Source organism: Pinus tabuliformis, chromosome Q (assembly GCF_031772625.1).
Source record: "Pinus tabuliformis cultivar Carrire ecotype Pingquan chromosome Q, CPIR1, whole genome shotgun sequence".
NCBI classification, from domain to species: Eukaryota; Viridiplantae; Streptophyta; class Pinopsida; order Pinales; family Pinaceae; genus Pinus; species Pinus tabuliformis.
The window spans coordinates 375,491,597-375,510,494 of NC_142296.1; the positions used below are offsets into that span (position 1 = coordinate 375,491,597).

At 40.1% G+C, this 18,898-nt stretch overlaps 1 pseudogene; it reads right to left on the reverse strand.

The window, feature by feature from the left end:
• Positions 1–12,756: 12,756 nt before the first annotated feature.
• On the reverse strand, positions 12,757–14,803 carry LOC149219733 (putative sarcosine oxidase pseudogene; annotated as a pseudogene).
• Positions 14,804–18,898: the final 4,095 nt, after the last annotated feature.

Genomic DNA, 18,898 nt, shown 5'->3' on the forward strand with positions numbered 1-18,898 from the left:
GATTAGGGCCGAATTGGCAGTCCCCCAGTGTGCCACAGATAGTCAGATGCTCAGATATGATCATGCGCTCGAGAGATCACCCTTCATAGATTCGCTTTCAACTTCACTTTTATATAGATCAAGCTTTTAAAACAACAACCCAATATTTCAGATCTTAAGATATTCAATTTGAAAAAGAACTTAGCCAAGTGATCTCCTTTGCTTTATATAGGCAAGCTCTTCCTAAAAACATGGATCAATACCATAGATAACCCATACAAGGGGCCCAAAAACATGGGGCTCAATAATAATAATAATATAAAACAATACCACGGGCCAAAACCATAGAATCAGGAACGGCGGGCTAAATACCACGGGCCAAACATAAGAAACCCCACGTGAACGCGCTTCTCTGCCTTGAAGTAAGTGAACTGGGGGTATGCACCTTCTGAACGGGTGACCTGCGTGTGTGGCCGCAGTCCCTTCACAGCGTACCTGCGGGTACGCACCTTTTGAACTATTCTCCTGCGTACCTCTTAATTTCCAACATTTTGAGAATCTGATCAGAGCATTGCCACTTGAGGGTGTTGCCATCAAGTACAATATCTGTATCATAGAGCCATACCAGAATCATAATGCCAACAATCTCCCCCTTTGGACTTGATGGCAACCTCAAGATCCTCAATGTCATTCTCCCCCTTTGACATCAAGGGCAAAGGGTTATGCTCCCCCTAAGAACATGCTCCCCCTGACTATAAACCAGATCTGCAAATAAGAACCATAAGCCACCAAAACATCATAAATGACCATGAAAGAGATAGAGACATATTGCAGCAATATTCAGACCAACATCCATGATCTCCTTCTGTACGTCCTCCATAATGCCAACAATGCATTATATGCTCCCCCTGAACCTGTGCCATTCGATCTTCAACCAATCCGCAACCCAGCACATGTAACCATCAGAAGAGATTCAACAAGATGATGTATCAACAACCCCCAGCTTTTGCCTGAGGTATTCAAAGGTCTCCCTAGGCAATGGTTTGGTGAGTATATTAGCGACTTGTTCCTTAGAAGGAACATACTCCAACTTGACCTTTTGTTCAAGTACTTGTTCCCGGAGAAAATGATACTTGATCGGTATGTGCTTGGTCTTTGAATGCATGACTGGGTTCTTTGCAATGCTGATTGCACTTGTGTTATCACATAAGATGGAGATAGGTGGTGTACAAGTGATTTGAAAGTCCTGCAAGGTCTGCATCATCCAAAGGAGTTGAGTGCAGCAAGATGCAGCAACAACATATTCTGCTTCAGCTGTAGACAAGGCAATCGAACTCTGTTTCTTGCTGAACCAAGATACTAATCTGGAGCCCATAAAGAACGCACCACCACTTGTGCTCTTCCTGTCATCCACGCTTCCTGCCCAATCTGCATCTGTATAAGCATGAAGTGTGAGATCTGTATCTCTAGGATACCATAAGCCATAATTTGAGTCCCTTGAAGATATTTAAAGATTCTCTTCACTTCCTGAAGATGAGTTTCCTTTGGATTTGCTTGAAATCTTCCAACTATTCCCACTGCATGCATGATGTCTGGTCGGGTACCTGTCAAATAAAGTAGACTTCCAATCATAGATCTGTAGGTTGGTTGATGCACTGCTGCTGATTCATCATTTGCACTAAGGCTACATCCTGTGACCATGGGTGTACATACTGGTTTTGCATCTTCCATGCCATATTTCTTCAAAATCTGCTTGAGATACTTGGTTTGAGACAAAAAGATCCCTCCTTCCTTTTGTTGGATTTGCAAACCAAGAAAATATGTCAGTTCTCCCAGCAAGGACATTTCGAATTCTTTCTGCATCACCAAGGCAAAGCTTTGACTCATAGCTTCTTCATTGCTGCCAAAGATAATGTCATCTACATACACAACAAGTATTAGCAATTTGTCATTTTCAACTTTTATATAAAGATTGTTGTCTGCTGATCCTTTTGAAAAACCTTGTTGATGAAGATATTTGTCCAAACGATAGTACCAAGCCCTTGGAGCTTGTTTGAGACCATAGAGAGCCTTTTTCAATCTGCATACAAGATTTGGATCATTTCCAAGAATGAAACCATCTGGCTGGTCAATGTATACTTCTTCTTCCAAGTCTCCATTCAGAAAGGTTGATTTCACATCCATTTGAAATACTTTGAAGTTTTGAAAGCTTGAGAGAGCAAGGAACATTCGGATGGCCTCAAGTCTTGCAACAGGAGCAAAAGTTTCTTCAAAATCTATTCCTTCTTGCTGCGCATACCCTTTACAAACAAGTCTAGCCTTGTTTCTAATTACTTCTCCATTTTCATTCAATTTATTTTTGAAGATCCATTTTGTCCCTATAACATTCTTATCCTTTGGTCTAGGAACCAGCTCCCAAGTGTTGTTCTTTTCGATATGCTCAAGCTCTTCATCCATTGCTTTCACCCAACATTCATCTTTGCATGCCTCTTTCACATTTTGTGGTTCAGTGGAAGAGAGTAATGCCAAATAGCTTGAAGCTTCTGCAACTTTTCTTCTTGTTTGTACACCTGCTTCTTTCTGCCCCAAAATCTGAGATTCTGGATGATTCTTCTGAACATATCTGGATGGAGTCTTCTCTTCTATTCTTATCTGCTCCTCTGGTTCTTCTTGAGGTTCTTCTTCTTCATCATTCTGTCTTTGAGGGTAGTCTTCATCTTCTTCGATATCTTCATGATTTACTTGCCTAGGAATGTATCCCTTCTCATCAACCACTACATCAATGCTGTCAACAATTCTTCCAAGTCTTTTATTGTAGCACTTGTATGCTTTGCTGTGTGGAGAATAACCAAGAAGAATGCCTTCATCTGCTCTAGGTTTAAGTTTGCCAAGTTGCTCATCAGTATTCTTAATATAGCATTTGCTCCCAAAGATTTTGAAGTGCTTTACCAAAGGAGTCTCACCATACCAGAGCTCATGAGGAGTTTGAGTGCTGTTCACCCGGACATTTGTTTTGTTGAGAATAACAACCACAGCATATGCAGCTTCACCCCAGAAAGTTGCGGGAGTTCCAGACTCATCAAGCATAGCACGAGCCATTTGTTGGACTGTTCTGTTCATTCTTTCCACTACTCCATTTTGCTGAGGAGTTCTAGCTGTAGAGAATTCTCTTCTTATCCCATGTTCTTCACAGAAATCGAAAAATTCATTTGAGGTAAACTCCCCACCTCTGTCGGATCTGAGGCACTTAATTTTGTATCCTGATTCATTTTCAACCAAGGCTTTAAAGGATTTGAATTTTTCGAATGCTTCATCTTTGTGCTTCATAAGTCCTAACCAGACAAACCTGGAGAAATCGTCAATGAATAATATCAAGTATTCTTCTCCTCGAGGTGTCCTTTTCCTGAATGGTCCACATACATCTGTATGTACAAGCTCAAGAGGCATGCTAGCTGATCCTTCCTTCTCTGGAAAGTTAGTTCTGGTTTTCTTTCCAAACTGACATGATTTGCATATGGTGTTGTCTAGAATTTTGATATCTGGAAGACCGCGAACTGCCTGATATTTGCATGCTTTCCTTATTTGTGAAAAGCTTAGATGCCCCAACCTCCGGTGCCATAACCAGTGTTCATCATCCTTGCTTAGATAGCATTGTTGTTGTCCTTCTTCAAATATGTATAGATTATTTGGAGTTCTTTTACCTTTGATCACCGCTTTACCTGTATCAAGATCACGAACAAGACATCCATTTGATCTAAATATCACCTCGGTTCCTTGATCACACATCTGGCTGACACTTAGAAGATTATGCTTCAATCCATCAACATACAAAACATTTCCAGCTTTGACCTTTTCTTTTAACTGAGCAATGCCTTTTCCTTTTATAGTTGCAGGAGTATCATTTCCAAAAGAAACTTTCTTTCCCTTTTCTAAAGCAGAATATGATTCAAGTTTTTCTTTATCACCTGTCATATGCTTCAAACATCCACTATCAATGTACGATAGATTTTCCTGTCCCTCTGCATAAAGAGCTATCCCACATCTTTCTGTTTGTGGTTCCTTTATTCTCCATGTTTTGGTGCTTGAGGCTTGTTCCTTTGTCTGCTGAAACCTGCTCCTGCATTCAGAATCTTCATGACCAAAGTTATTGCAAATAGAACATTCAACTTCATTTTCAAGAACCGAAAAGTTGTTATAAGTCTTTTTTGTAATCCCAGTCATACTTCTTTGTTTTTGAGCTTCTCTAGTCATGATCGTTTTATATGCAACACATTGAGCTGCTTTGTGACCAAAGTTATGGCAAGAAAAGCATTGTCCATTGAAGAAATTTCTGCGGTTATCAAATCTTCCGGCCAAACGATTGTAATTTCTATTGTCATTCATTCTTGAAGCAAATTGAGAGTATTTTACCTGTGGCTGGTTGTAGCTTTTGTTCATCCTTAAGACGGATTGCCCCTAGTTTACCTGATAGTCTTTGTTTGTAATTTGTCCCTGCTTTACCTGGTGATCTCCATTATGCTTTTGCTCATTCCTTCTTGCTGCATCAAGATAACTCTTTGAGGTGGATGCTTGAGAAGTTTCTCCATTATACCCCAGACCTGTCTTGTTTAGTGGAGAACGCTGTACATTGATGATCTCATCCAGAGTTTCAGATCCTTTGACAAACTTAAGATTAATAGCCTTTGTTTTCTCAATCTCTTTTCTAAGACCAACAATTTCACCTTCTAACTTTTCAAGATATTTTTCTTTTTCATCAATTTGAAGTTGTAGAGTATCAATGATCCTATTCTTTTCTTCTATACATGTCTTGAGTCTAGAAATTTCTTCATAAAAGCTATCCACATCTATAGCATCCATGTAATCATCATCTTCAAATGCCATTAAAAGTTTATAGTCATTACCTCGTTCATCTTCATCACTATTTGATAGACCATCACTATCCTCATGAGTGTAGTAGCTTTTCTTATTTGCGTTCTGTTTCTTGCTCCATCTAGCAGGTTCCTTTCCTTTGTCAATCTTATCCTTATGAGTACATTTCGCAGCATAATGACCTACTCTTCCACAAGCAAAACATTTAAAAGGTAACTTACCTCTGAACCTTCCGGTACCCCGTTGAAGATTTCTGACAAAATTTGATTCTTCTTCTTCTTCTGGCACGTAACTTGCTTCATAGTAGTCTCCTTTGCCTGAAGCCTTGAAAGCAGCTTCTCTCCTGTCTGATGGACCTCCCTTTCTCATTTCATAAACAATTAGAATTCCGTGTAGCTGAGACATAGTAAGAATTCGTAGATTTTCCTTTTCTTCTATTGCAGACACTTTAGATTCAAACTTGGGGGACAATGATCTTAAAACTTTTTCAACCACAATAGCCTCTTTTATTTCTTCACCCAAGTTTTTCATGCAATTAACAATCTCGTCTACCCGAACGAAATAGTTAGCCACACTTTCATCATTATACATTCTGAGATTCTCATACTGAATCCTGAGAGTTTGAAGTTTAGCACGCTTTACCTGTTCATCTCCTTCGTAGCTCAAGACAATCTTGTCCCATATTTCTTTTGCGGATTTATATTGCATAACCTTCACGAATTCTGTTTGAGATAAGCATCCCAGCAGAGTATTGACTGCATTAGCATTTGTTTCATATTTCTTCTTTTCGGCCGTATCTGTAGGAGTAGTTGAAGGAAAAGTGTAGCCTGTATCTATGATATCCCAAACTTCTGTACCAAGAGATTGAAGATAGGCAGTAACTCTTACCTTCCAATAATTGAAGTTTGTCCCATAAAAAATTGGTGGCCTGATTGATGCTTCCCTCTCGTAGTTGCTCATGATGAATGATCTTCCTTCAAGTGATCAAGCTTCTCTGAAGGACCTACTATGATACCAATTGTTGGAAATAATACTGAGAGGGGGGGGGGGGTGAATCAGTATTATCAAGTTCTTTTAATAAATCTTCCTTATTTATACTTTGAATTATTTTTGCATGTCAGTACCATAAAATAATGAGCATGAACAAAGAAAACAGATAGTCACACCAAAGAACACCAGATATAAGGTGGAAACCCAATGTGGGTGAAAACGACCTGCTGCAATATGTCTCTATCTTCTTTCAAATTAGAAACTCCTTTTACAATGGTTTTGTACTGGTGCAGTCCTTTACCAGTACGCAGGCTGCAACCTGCAGAGAGCTACAACTCTCTCTCGTTTTCTAGTCTCTCCTGGAAGGGAGCTACAACCCCCTACTTCTTTTCTTTCAAAGACCACTTTTCATAAATAAACATCAAATGATCATCAAGTACAAGTAAATCACCCAGTCAACTGCAGTAACCAGATCAATAGTAACAGTAAACTAAACCCTAACACCTTATCAACAGAGAAAAGTCAGTCAAATAAATGCCTTAATACAGATACACAGTTTTCTTTCTCTGGCCTGCGTGGCTACGAACTTCACCTTCTGTTCCCCTGCGTATGCCCGCAGAGAGCCTTCTGCTGCACCGCGTACCCACGCACTGTTTCTTCAATCGCGCTGCATACTGTTACTGTAGGCACGCACCCACAGATACTATCGTGCCGCGTACTGCTACTGTAGCCACACACCCACAGATGCTATCGCACCGCGTACCTACGCACCTGCGGCTTCTGAACCGCCGCGTACTTTCCCTGTGCCTACGCACCTGAACCTCTGGTGCGCTTCGTACCCACGCACTGCGCCTTCTTCTGCTCTGCGTACCCACGCACTTCTCCTTTTTCTGCTCTGCGTACCCACGCACTTGCACCGTTAATCACCTGCGTACCTCTAATTAGGGCCGAATTGGCAGTCCCCCAGTGTGCCACAGATAGTCAGATGCTCAGATCTGATCATGCGCTCGAGAGATCACCCTTCATAGATTCGCTTTCAACTTCACTTTTATATAGATCAAGCTTTTAAAACAACAACCCAATATTTCAGATCTTAAGATATTCAATTTGCAAAAGATACTTAGCCAAGTGATCTCCTTTGCTTTATATAGGCAAGCTCTTCCTAAAAACATGGATCAATACCATAGATAACCCATACAAGGGGCCAAAAAACATGGGGCTCAATAATAATAATAATATAAAACAATACCACGGGCCAAAACCATAGAATCAGGAATGGCGGGCTAAATACCACGGGCCAAACATAAGAAACCCCACGTCAACGCGCTTCTCTGCCTTGAAGTAAGTGAACTGGGGGTATGCACCTTCTGAACGGGTGACCTGCGTGTGTGGCCGCAGTCCCTTCATAGCGTACCTCTGGGTACGCACCTTTTGAACTATTCTCCTGCGTACCTCTTAATTTCCAACATTTTGAGAATCTGATCAGAGCATTGCCACTTGAGGGTGTTGCCATCAAGTACAATATCTGTATCATAGAGCCATACCAGAATCATAAAGCCAACATAATCTCAACTGGGTCTTCCTCTGAACTGAAATGCATGAGTTATTTATGAGTGAATCTTCAGTTAACTGGTGTGGTACTAGTGATGCACTGGTGCACTACTCCACTACTAGACCTCTACTAGTTCCTCCAATAGTTAGAACTAGTTTAAGTGACTATAACTCAGTTAGACTGAGTTATCTAATTACAACTCAAAAGAACTCAACCTGGGCCCCTAAAATTTAGGGATCACTCTATATGACTCTAGATATACTTCTAACTCGAATTTCCTAAGTCAATTTAACTTAATTAACTATTACAAGTTGTTATGAGAATATAATTTCAATTTAATTCAAGGAAAAATTAAATTGGAATTTCTAGATGTTATTTTTTAACATTTCTTGTTGCTATTTTCAACACAAATAAATAGTAAAGGTATTAATTCTATTTCTGAAAAGTGATTTTTAATGAAACTCGACGTAATGGGTGAAATATGTCTTAAAATGATAACCCATCATTTCAAAAGATGTAAAATGTTAAAAGAAGAATCATATTTCCTAGTGTAAAGGAAATGTATGGGTGTACGAATGAGGTTAATATGGAGGTGTGAATAGTTATGTCAAAGTCCAACACATGTAAAGGGATTTGTTTTTTCTTTAGATGTAATGGGTTGGTTCAAAACAATGGTTTGGTACGAGTCTAAGCCAAAGACAGGTCTAGAGTACATTAACAAGTTAGAGTCATTGATTATGTCAGAATGGTGCATTATTAACGGTACCTAACACACAGGCTTATATTTAAGGTCAATTCAACACATAAGAGCTTGTTAATACAAGAAGCATAGGAAAGTAATTCATAGGAAGCTTGGAGAATGTTGGATATAGAAGAGCAAGCAATCAGCTGATGAAGAATTATGTTGTTGATTGTGTTACCGACTATAGGAAGCACATGAATAGGGGGAAAAACCCTAAAAACAAAGAATAATAAATAATAATGGTGCATGGAAGAACAAATGGTCACATCCTTGATAGGTGGAGTACAATTTCACAACTATGAAAGATTTGAAAAGTATTGATCTTAGGGGGAGCCTCTCAAAGAAAATGAGCCAACATAATCTTAGGGGGAGTACATTGTAGTAAACATCTAAGTAGTAAGATTATGTTGAAATATCACTCTTTGTTGAAATGTCAAACGAGGAGGATGAAGTCAACAAGGAAGAACACACCTTTGCCATTGATGTCAAAGGGGGAGAGTGAGCAGATATTGGATCTTCAGAGCTAAGGGAGAATCAACAACTTGATAGGGGGGAGTCAATCCACAACAATCAATGACCTACAATGTCTAAAAGTGTTGCCATTAATGAAAAATAGGGAGATTGTTGGCAGTTTTTCGTTGTCATTTATGGCAAGACTAGTCATTGATGTCAAGTTCAGGGGGAGCTTGGTAAGTGTGTTGTCATTGATGTGTTGAAGCCTAGCTTGAGGTCATGGATGAAGGTGATATCTTTGAAGGAATTTCGTCTTTAGCTCAAATGAGGGAGATAAGTTGTTGGTTAGATAACTCTCTTTGAGAGCTTTCCAATGATATATGGAACTTTACCTAACTCCCAAGGAATAAGGAGAAAACTTAGTTTGAAGTGTTAAGCTACATGCAAGGTTCTAGGCGGGTGATGGTTCCAGATTGGCTTAAGTATGGAGAGCGAGCCCCCTCATCTGATTAATGCCAAATCATAAGTTAAGAGCTCAAGAGGGAGAGCGACGACCAATAGGTGGTGACCCAACAAGTGGTTGGTCACACCACCCAATTAGAAGGAGCTTGGCAGTAAGCGCCCAGATGTCCATCAGATTGCCAACATAAAAGTTTAGGAGGAGGAGCATAATGGAATGACTGGGGAGCAGCGAGCAGTGGAGTGGAAAAGCCGTTGATCACAACCCCTAGTGACAAGGGGCTAGGAAGTTAGTGCCTAGACGCTTATCATACCACCCCATCTAAACAATATGTACACAATAAGACAGGTGACGAGCAATAAACCAACACATGTGGTAGTATAGGTGGCATCCAAGTAGCACCAAGTGTCAGTGATGTGACACAAATGATGACGTGACACATTGTTGTCATGACACATGGCAGATGGATTTGGCATTTTTGGGTGGCCAAGTGGCTCTTTTCTGAGTGACATGTGGCAATGACATGGTATGACTAATAGATAAATGACATGGAAACTTGAGGAGATGACACATGGTAGTGACATGGCATGACAAGTGGTAGACAGTGACATGGTAGATGATGTGCTAGGCATTAATATTTGTGCCAGGAATCTGTTTGGCAAAGTTTTCACAATGATATTTGATTTTGGAAAAGTAGTAGGTTCGACAGCCATCGACCACCACCTACCACCAGGATAGAAGAGGTGTGCATTGATGACGAGCAATGCGAGTGAAGCGGTGGCCAACAAACAACAAGTTTCCAGTCATAGGGAATTAATGAGAATGAGAAATTCTTGTCTATCAGACAACCCATATATAAGGGTTGTGCACGAATTTGTGAGTAGTCAAGCCCTTAGTTGCAAGAGCTAACAGATGAGCGCCCAAGGGTCTATTGACCATCAACCACCTGGCTACAAAAGCACATAGATTTTTGTATAATGGGAAATTAGCAAATTTCACAGATCCAAGACCCAACGCAAGCATCATCCAACCATCTAGCCTCACGGCAATGTAGTCCAATATAAAGGAGAGAAGGCACTAGATGTCAAATCTTTTGGATCTAGGACCCAACATAGGGATGTCATTCGACCATCCAGCTAGGAGGCAGTGCATCATTGTTGCGAAGAAGAGTGGGGACCAAATCCTCAGATTCCTAGATTTATCATTCATGCCTAGACTAGCATATGGGTATCTATCATGTCAAAAACTTGTCACGTTTGTAAACACCCAAACAACTGGATCATTGGGAAATATTATTATATTGGAAAAAGGGAGAATTGCACAGGTCTAGGGCAGAGCACCTTTAGAGCTTAAGCTCTTGGTCCTTCTCCAAAGTCATATGGTCTGTGGTGGTTAAAATTCAAGGATCGTCACTGCAGAATTTGGTGTTTGGGCACCAAATTTCATTAGGGGAATTTTGAGGTCTAAAATGGGCCTCCTAAGAAAAATGTACAACCAAAATAAACTTTATAAAAATCAATAGGATTCAAGATGATGATGTCAACCATGGGGGATGATTCACCATTTTTGGAGTAAAAAAGTAAAAAGTTTAAAAAATAATAAAATAATAAAACTACTTTTTCAACTCGTATTTTCAGCTTATCTCTCTAATGTTTTACTCAAATTTCGAGCGGGAGTACTCATTGGATGCAAAATTTGGTTTTTCGTCCAAGGAATACCCATGTTGCATGCTTTTGATGGACCCTGCTACACAAAAATGAGAAATACATGAAAAAGCGTGATTGCAATCACGTTTTTCATGTATTTCTCATTTTTCATGTAGTAGAGGTTTCATTGAAAATATGCAACATGGGTACTTCTTGGATGAGGAATCAAATTATGCATCCAACGAGTGTTGCTGCTCAAAATTTGAGTAAACCTATAGGGAGATAAGTTGAAAATAAGAGTTGAAAAAATAGTTTTTTCTTTTTTTTCCATCTAAAATTTGATGATGTAATTTAATCTTAGTTTATTATTTCCACTATTATTTTATAATTTCCTTAGGAGGCCCATTTTAGACCTCAAAATTCCCCTAATGAAAGGAAGGAAATTCAATGTCTTTGGAGTGCCAGATTTGATGGATGGTTGAAAGATAGAAATGCCACGATGGTTTAAAGTGTATAAAAGTTTAACAAAGGAAGAATTGAAGCATGAGAGATTCGAGATATAAATTGACGTGAACCTAATATGATTCGAATTCTCATATGGTAAAGGCAAAAACACTGATACAATAAAGTGAAAAATTCCATGGTTAAATACCACAGATCAACACCCATGGTAAAGGAGGTCGCAAGCTATAAACACATAGTTAAACAATGAAGCATCGAGTGGTCTGTAAATATGAAAAGATAGCAAGACGAATTTGACAAACACATGCATATCTAAAGAAGGAAAATGCAAAGAGAACAATAGAAACCTAAGTAGATCATGTAGCAGAGTGAAAGAGCCCGATTGTGGTAATCGAGCAAATCGATATAAAACAGAGACTAGAACAATTTGATTATATATTTGAGTTGGAGTTGAGCTGTAGATATTCTGGAAGCAGAAACGCACATGGGCCTAAGGAAAGAAATGCAAGAAATCTGGGCATGAGGAAAGAGATGCATAATTGAGATAGAGTTTGCAAATGCACTTGAGTGAAACATTGGTGGTTTGAGCATGTTTGAGTTGCGGTAGAATATCTTGCTAACTAAGAGCTGAAGTAGTGAGAGCAACACAAATAATTCTGAATGCTAAAAAGGAAGAAATCTCGTGGGTCTGAATTTGAAAATGGATGAAAGAGGGATTTACGAAGCAAAGTAGGTTGGTGCCTACACATCATAGAGTGGGTGCTTCCTTCAGGTTGGGGTCTGTAAAGATTAGGGAGTTGGTGTTTCCTCCAAGTTGGAGCCTGTAAAGAAAAGGGAGTTGGTGCCTCCTTCAAGTGGATTCTTGTAAATTCAGAAGATGGGTCTCTCTTTCTAATTGGAGCTAGAAAAATTGATGTAACAATAAGTTGCAAGCTACAAATTTAGACATGAGTTTTGTGATTTTATCTCTTTATGAGTTTCCATATCTAATATTTTATGTGTTATTAAATAATTTGAAATACCGTAAATTAATAATAATAATAATCGTTAAAACTAATCATTATATTGATTCACCCCCTCATAATCTAATCATATTTTTAATTAGCTACACTTGCCAGTTTTGGAAATTTTCAACAAACTTTAACATCATATGCGACACATCAATGCACATCCCATCTCCATTCACATCCTACATACAACATAGAAACCTTGGTTGTTAACATTTAGGCACCCATTCAACAATCCCGTCACCATAACAGGTGTTTTTTTTATAACTTGAACAATTCAATTTTTTTTTTTTCACTTAGCTTGCTTGTTTAGGGAATCACCATGCCCTTTGGCAGCTATGCTGAGATTGGACTACGAACCACATTAAAAGTCAATTTTACTACCTGTTGTTTCAATTCTGCCAATGGTGAGTTTGAAGTCCCAAAGTCATTCGCACTGAGATACATTGAATAAAATCATAATAAAATTCAACAGGGAATATTATTGGTAAATGTCTGAAAATTTTGAATAAAAACATGTATTGCGATACTCTGTTGGCTAATAGAAAATAAGAACACATAGAAACAGTGCCAATTTTCTATTTACAGTCATCATGGAACGTGAAATGAAACTGCAAGAAAATATGTCTCTAAGAGACTAATCTGCTACTGCTTCCAGTAAAATGATAAGCACTATAAGCTCCTTTCATTCTTTTACATAAAGAAGTATTAGATGCAGTTGCCAGCTTCAACAGAGAAAAAATGGCCTAGAGATCTTTATTTTTGGAAGAACACATCTTATATTCCATTACTAGTAAATGAAAATGACATCAAGAATATAACGTCACAAAGCCAAAGGGCAGTCACAGAAATCCCCTGACTACATAAACAAGGAGATCTAGCATATCTATTTGATCTCTAGCATATCGACTTGGGCTCTGGTCCCAATAAGAGCACAGGGATTTTTGTAAACATTTACATATACTCCAAATCACTCATGCAAGCTGAATCTAACCTACTGAAAATGCTGGTTGATAAAAGGAAAGCTGAAATGCACAGTATCAAACTCAAGTTACAATTATTATTATTTGAACTTTTTTGACGATGTTGTACTAGATAAGGAGAAACTGCTACTCATTGTTTTTGTGATTACCCTGGGGATTCTGAAGAAAACGTTTAATAGAAAAATAGTGCAGGGGCACCCCATGGGCTTCTCCTGTGAGGGCAAGATCAGCCATTATCCGTCCTACCAAAGGACCCATCTTGAACCCATGGCCAGAGAATCCAGCGGCAATTAAAATAGACGATTTGGCTGCTGTCGACAGCTCAGTCTTCGTCAATGGCAAGAAATCGAGGATGAAATCCTTATCAGGGGTCATTGAGTACATGCAAGCCTCGGCAACAACAGGGCTCTCTGACAAAACGTTTCCTCTGAAACTTTCAGCCAAGAAAGGGCTTGCCTTCTGCCTCAATGCACCTAGATCAGGCAAGAAGGTCCTCTTGTCTGGGTCACATGGGTTGCCTCCATCGATTGAGATCTTCAGCAATCCAGGGTATTCTGAAGAGGGTGTTCCATAGATGGTAGGATCAACGTGAAAGGAAAAAGTGGGGAATCCATTCTCAGGCAAAAAGTTCTGCAAACCCTCTTGGATTTTCCAATATGCAATAGTTGTATGAAGAGGCTGAATGGGTAATTCAATCCCTGAGATCTCATTAGCAAGTTTTTTAGCCCAAGCCCCTGCAGCAATCACGCATTTCCTTCCAAGTACAGAGCCCCTCGTGGTACACACTAGAACCCCATCTGACCCATCTTTTAATTTCCAGCCATTACTGATTTTTGTGACTTGGGCATTGTCCCTGAGTATAGCTCCGTGCTTCAGAGCCAAAGACTGGAACGCTGCAACTGCCTTGGACGCTCGCAGGGTGCCCCCTTTGTTTGTAACGACTCCAATCCAATCACTGGGCAGCTTGATTACCTTGAATCTCTCTGAAACCTCTTCTGAATTGAGAACTTCAATGGGGATGCCTCGTTTTCTGCATACTTGTATTATGGTTTGGAGCCTCTTGTTCTGGATGGAACCCATATTAAGATGCTTGGTCTTGATGTGCACTCTGTACCCAATTTCTTGTTGGGCTTCTTCCCATAGAGTGAAGGCCTCGTCCATCATTGCAGAATAGTATTCTTCTGGGTAAGTCTGTCTGAAGGTCCTGGATTCCCCATGAGAAGATCCTCTGTGGTGCAGCAAATCATATTGATCCAGGAGGAGAACCGATTTGGCTCTCTTTGCAATTTGGTAGGCAGTGCAGCTGCCCATTATGCCGGCGCCTACCACTACCACTTCGTACTCGCCTGAGATCTCACCCATCTTGGCCGCTTGTTCTGCAGAAATCGAAGGTGTTGTGTATTCATTCAACGGTGCCAGATAAATAGAGGTCGCTTGGCAATTGAAAATCATATAATGTTATTTACATGTGTGGATTTTCAGTGGAATCGCTGTTTTCCTGTGTCTCTTTTGCTCGTCTTCTTGTGCCATCCAGTGATTCCGCTTCAGCCATTCAAAAAAATCTGCTAGCCATTACTTGAACAGTCAAAATCAGCGATTTTTATATTTTGATGGAGGAATGAGGAGTTACAATCTGACTCGCATTGCTGCAACATGATATAGAAAATACCAATGCCAATAGCAGTCACCACTAATTAAAAAATAAAACAAATATTTTTAAAGTTTGTTTTCTCCACGTTTTACTAGACCAATCACATAAATAAATGATTGATGGAGGAATGAGGAGTTACAATCTGACTCGCATTGGTATATCTGCAACTTGAAATAGAAAATACCAATGCGAATAGCAGTCACCAGTAATTAAAAAATAAAACAAATATTTTTTAAGTTTTCTCCACGTTTTACTAGACCAATCACATAAATAAATGATTAATGTTCCATGTTTCAAACGTATTACTACTTACTAATGAGATTCAACTTGATTGATGTTTCACGTTTCGAACGTATTACTACTTACTAATGAGGTTCAATTTCAAGACCAAAAGGAACAAAACTATTTATCAATAAGATTAAATTGCATAGAAAATACATCAAGATCTTGATGTAGCCGTTAGGATAATAATAATATTTTAAAAATAATGACAAATATAAAATAAATATGGGCAATTATCACTAATTAAAAAATAAAATAAAATTAAGTTGATAGGTAAAGTATTTTGTTTGTTTGTTAAGTTTGTGCGTGATAATTGTAGGTTTAACTTTTGGCTTGATAAATTGCTACCTAGAAGCATTTTTAAGGTGTCAACATCTTGGAGTGACTTAACAATACACCATGCTTGAAAAACAGAGCCCAAAAGCATGGAAGTTGTCAGAGTGACTGAAACAGAAACCCAAGGGCATGTAACATCTCACCTATTCCAAAACGGTGGTCCATTGATAGAGTATTTTTTAGTTTTTTTTCTAAGTAAAAGTAATCTATTAATATGTACAGAAAGATACAAAGAGGACAAGGCCTCGACCAAGGTATCGAAGAGTTTCAACAAAATCTGGACTGCCCCAACATTGGGGAAACCAGTCCAGTGAGAGCAGAAACCTCAAAAATGGTATCACTTCTCAAGTCCAGACCCCACAAAGAAAAAGTAAGATGGTTCCTTGACGATTAGTCCAGATAGGAAACCAGAACCCAGGCAAGGCTAGCAAAAATCAAAAAGACCAGATAATGAACACCTGGGTAGCCACAGCCGGCCTCGAACTATCATCAGGCAGCCCCTGCCTATTCTCCGTCCCTTGGTTTCCGCCCCTTGGTTTCCGCCAATGCGATAATGCGATGTGATCTGATCGCAATCGCATATCGCTATATGTAAAGGCCTTGCCCTTTGGTCTCCCCATGCTGCGATCCGTCGTCGGGTCCGCATCATCGCATCGCACATATGAAGGTGTAAAGGCTCTGCCCCTTGGTTTCCGCCGATGCTATATTGCGATGCGATCTGATCGCAATCGCATATCGCTATATGTAAAGGCCTTGCCCTTTGGTCTCCCCATTCTGCGATCCTCCGTCGGGTCGCATCATCGCATCGCACATATGAAGGTGTGAAGGCTCTGCCCCTTGGTTTCCGTCGATGCGATATTGCGATGTGATCTGATTGCAATCGCATATCGTTATATGTTAAGGCCTTGCCCTTTGGTCTCCCCATTTTGCAATCCGCCGAAATTGCGATGCGATCTGATCGCAATCGCATATTGCTGTTAATTACCACTTGCATCTGGGGGTTGAGCTTCTTTGTGCACCAAGTTAGTGCAAATTTGCAGTTGATTGTGATCATCGATGATGTTGAGAGGGCCGTAATGTACGATTTGGTCCTGGTCAACTCCAATGTTTGTTAGGAGATTAGAAATTTTGTTACTGTCCCTTTTAACATGCATAAAAGTTATTGCTCTCCTATTTCTTATCCATGTCTCTAAAGTTTCAAGCCTTGCCAATAATCTCCAGCTGTGGGCAACTCGCGAAGCCGCATTTCCTTGTTGGATTAGTGTGGCCATGTTGAGAAGGATTTGAGTGTCTCCTTCTATAAGTATGGGATAAAAATTGTATTGATCAGCTAGCTGCATACCTTGCCATAGTCCTTCCAGTTCTGCCGAGTTGTTCGTGTCCCATCCTATGGATCCAAAGTATAGTAGTAGGGGTTGGCCCTCATGATTCCTGAATATGCCTCTGAATCCTGCTTTGCCTGGGTTGCCCTTGGAAGCACCATCAAAATTAAGCTTGATCACTTTCTTTGGGGGGTGAATCCAATGCGAGGGCGGCCTGGTTGCATTATGAGGTCTATTGGAGTTCAATTGAGCTTGTGGGAGCTGTATATTCCAATTATCCCATATGCTTAGTTCTTGTGGCTGTGTCGGAAAGTCCTCAGTCATCCATTGATGTAAAGCAAGAGTTTCTTTGATATTCTGACATAGGTTATTCCATATGATTTCTATGGAGGTTTTTTTATTTTTGAAAATTCGTTTATTTCTTTCCTTCTAGATTGTCCAAAGTAGGAGACCTAGCAAGATGGTCCACAACTTGTTGAGAATTTTGCTATTGTATGGCTCTGGAGTCCAATTGCTAATGGTGCTTTTGATATCCCCAAGAAGTTTGCAGGGTCTCTGGCATCTGAAAGTGAGCTTTTCCCAGAGCTGGTTGGCCATGTGGCAGGAATCCATGAGGTGTTGAATGGTTTCTTCATTGTTCTGACAATTGGGGCAGTAAGAAGGACCATGAAATCCTCGTTTGATTAAGTTGTCCCATGTGAGAATTCTCCCATGATACAGCAACCAGATGAAGGTGGAGACTTTGGGCCAGATCCCAATTGTCCATATACGATTCCAGGTAGGATCAATTAGATCATGAGAGTGAGACATTATCTGGCAAGCTTCTTTGGTGGTGTATGTTCCTCTTGGTGTGTAACCCCATCTTAGAACATCGTTATCTGTATTAACTTTAATTTTCCTGTTGGTAAGCTCTTTGTGTATCTCCATGCTGTAAGCTTCCACTTCTTGTTGTACTATTTGCTCCACAGGTTTCCATTGCCTGAATCCCTGTGTATTGCTAGGATTCCAGTAATGTGCTACAGTGTTCTCCTGATTAGTGTCATTTCTATTATGATTTGTGCCTAGTATGAGTACTGCAATTTTGGGTCGTTGTTGCCAGGAATCCGTCCAAAAACGTGTTGTTCTCCCATCCCTTATCTCCCAAAAGCTATGCTGATGGATGATGTCTTTGTGTTGCTTGGCCGCGTTCCAAATTAAAGATCCTTTGGGCATGGTAGTTATCCTTATTAGTTCTTGTTGCAGTCGGTTGTTGGCATACTTTGCTGTCCATAATTGTGCCCATGGCTTCTGTGGACCAGAGACCCATTGCCACCATATTCTGGCTCCCATCAAGATGTTGCTGTGTTGTGGATCGCGCAAGCCGAGACCCCCCTACTTTTTAGGCTTGCAAACCTTTTCCCATTTGACCAAGGCCCATTTTCTGTTTTGTCTTGTAGAACCCCATAAGAAGTTGCGTTGCAGATTCCTAATTCTCTTTAGTACCCATTTCGGAGTAGTAAGTACAGAGAACAAATAGAGGAGCATGGATTGTAGAACTGCTTTAATCAAGACTAATCTTCTTGCCATGATGAGAGTTCTATGAGTCCAAGACTGGAGTTGACTATCCATTTTCTCCAAGAGTTGATGCCAGGAAACATGCTTTAAGGCGCAATCTATGAGTGGTTCTCCTAAATACTGAGAAGGAAGCTTGGCTTGAGGGAAGCCTATGATTCGAGCAATGATTCTTTGGGTGGTAATAGGGGTGTTGAAGAAAACAATTTGAGATTTGGTGGTATTGATGGTTGTGCCGGAAGTAGCTGAGAATGTGTCTAGAAGTACTTTGAAGGTTCTGGCTTCATTAACAGAGGGGTAACCAAAGAGCAAATTGTCATCAACGAATTGCTGATGTGTAATAGCGGTGGAGCCATGGACAGAGAGACCTCTAAGATCATGAGAATGAGCAGAGTGCTTTATGAGACGGCCAAGACCCTCAGCCATAATGATGAAAAGAAATGGGGACAAAGGGTCCCCTTGATGAATTCCCCTTTGTTAGAGCCTAGATTTGTCTCAGGCTGAAAAGACAAGGTTCTAGGTCCACATCAAACCACGCTCAGCCTCGTAGCTAGCCCTACGAGGACAGGAGAGGGCTCTCTCCGGGTCAATATCGGCAAAAGAAAAGCGATGG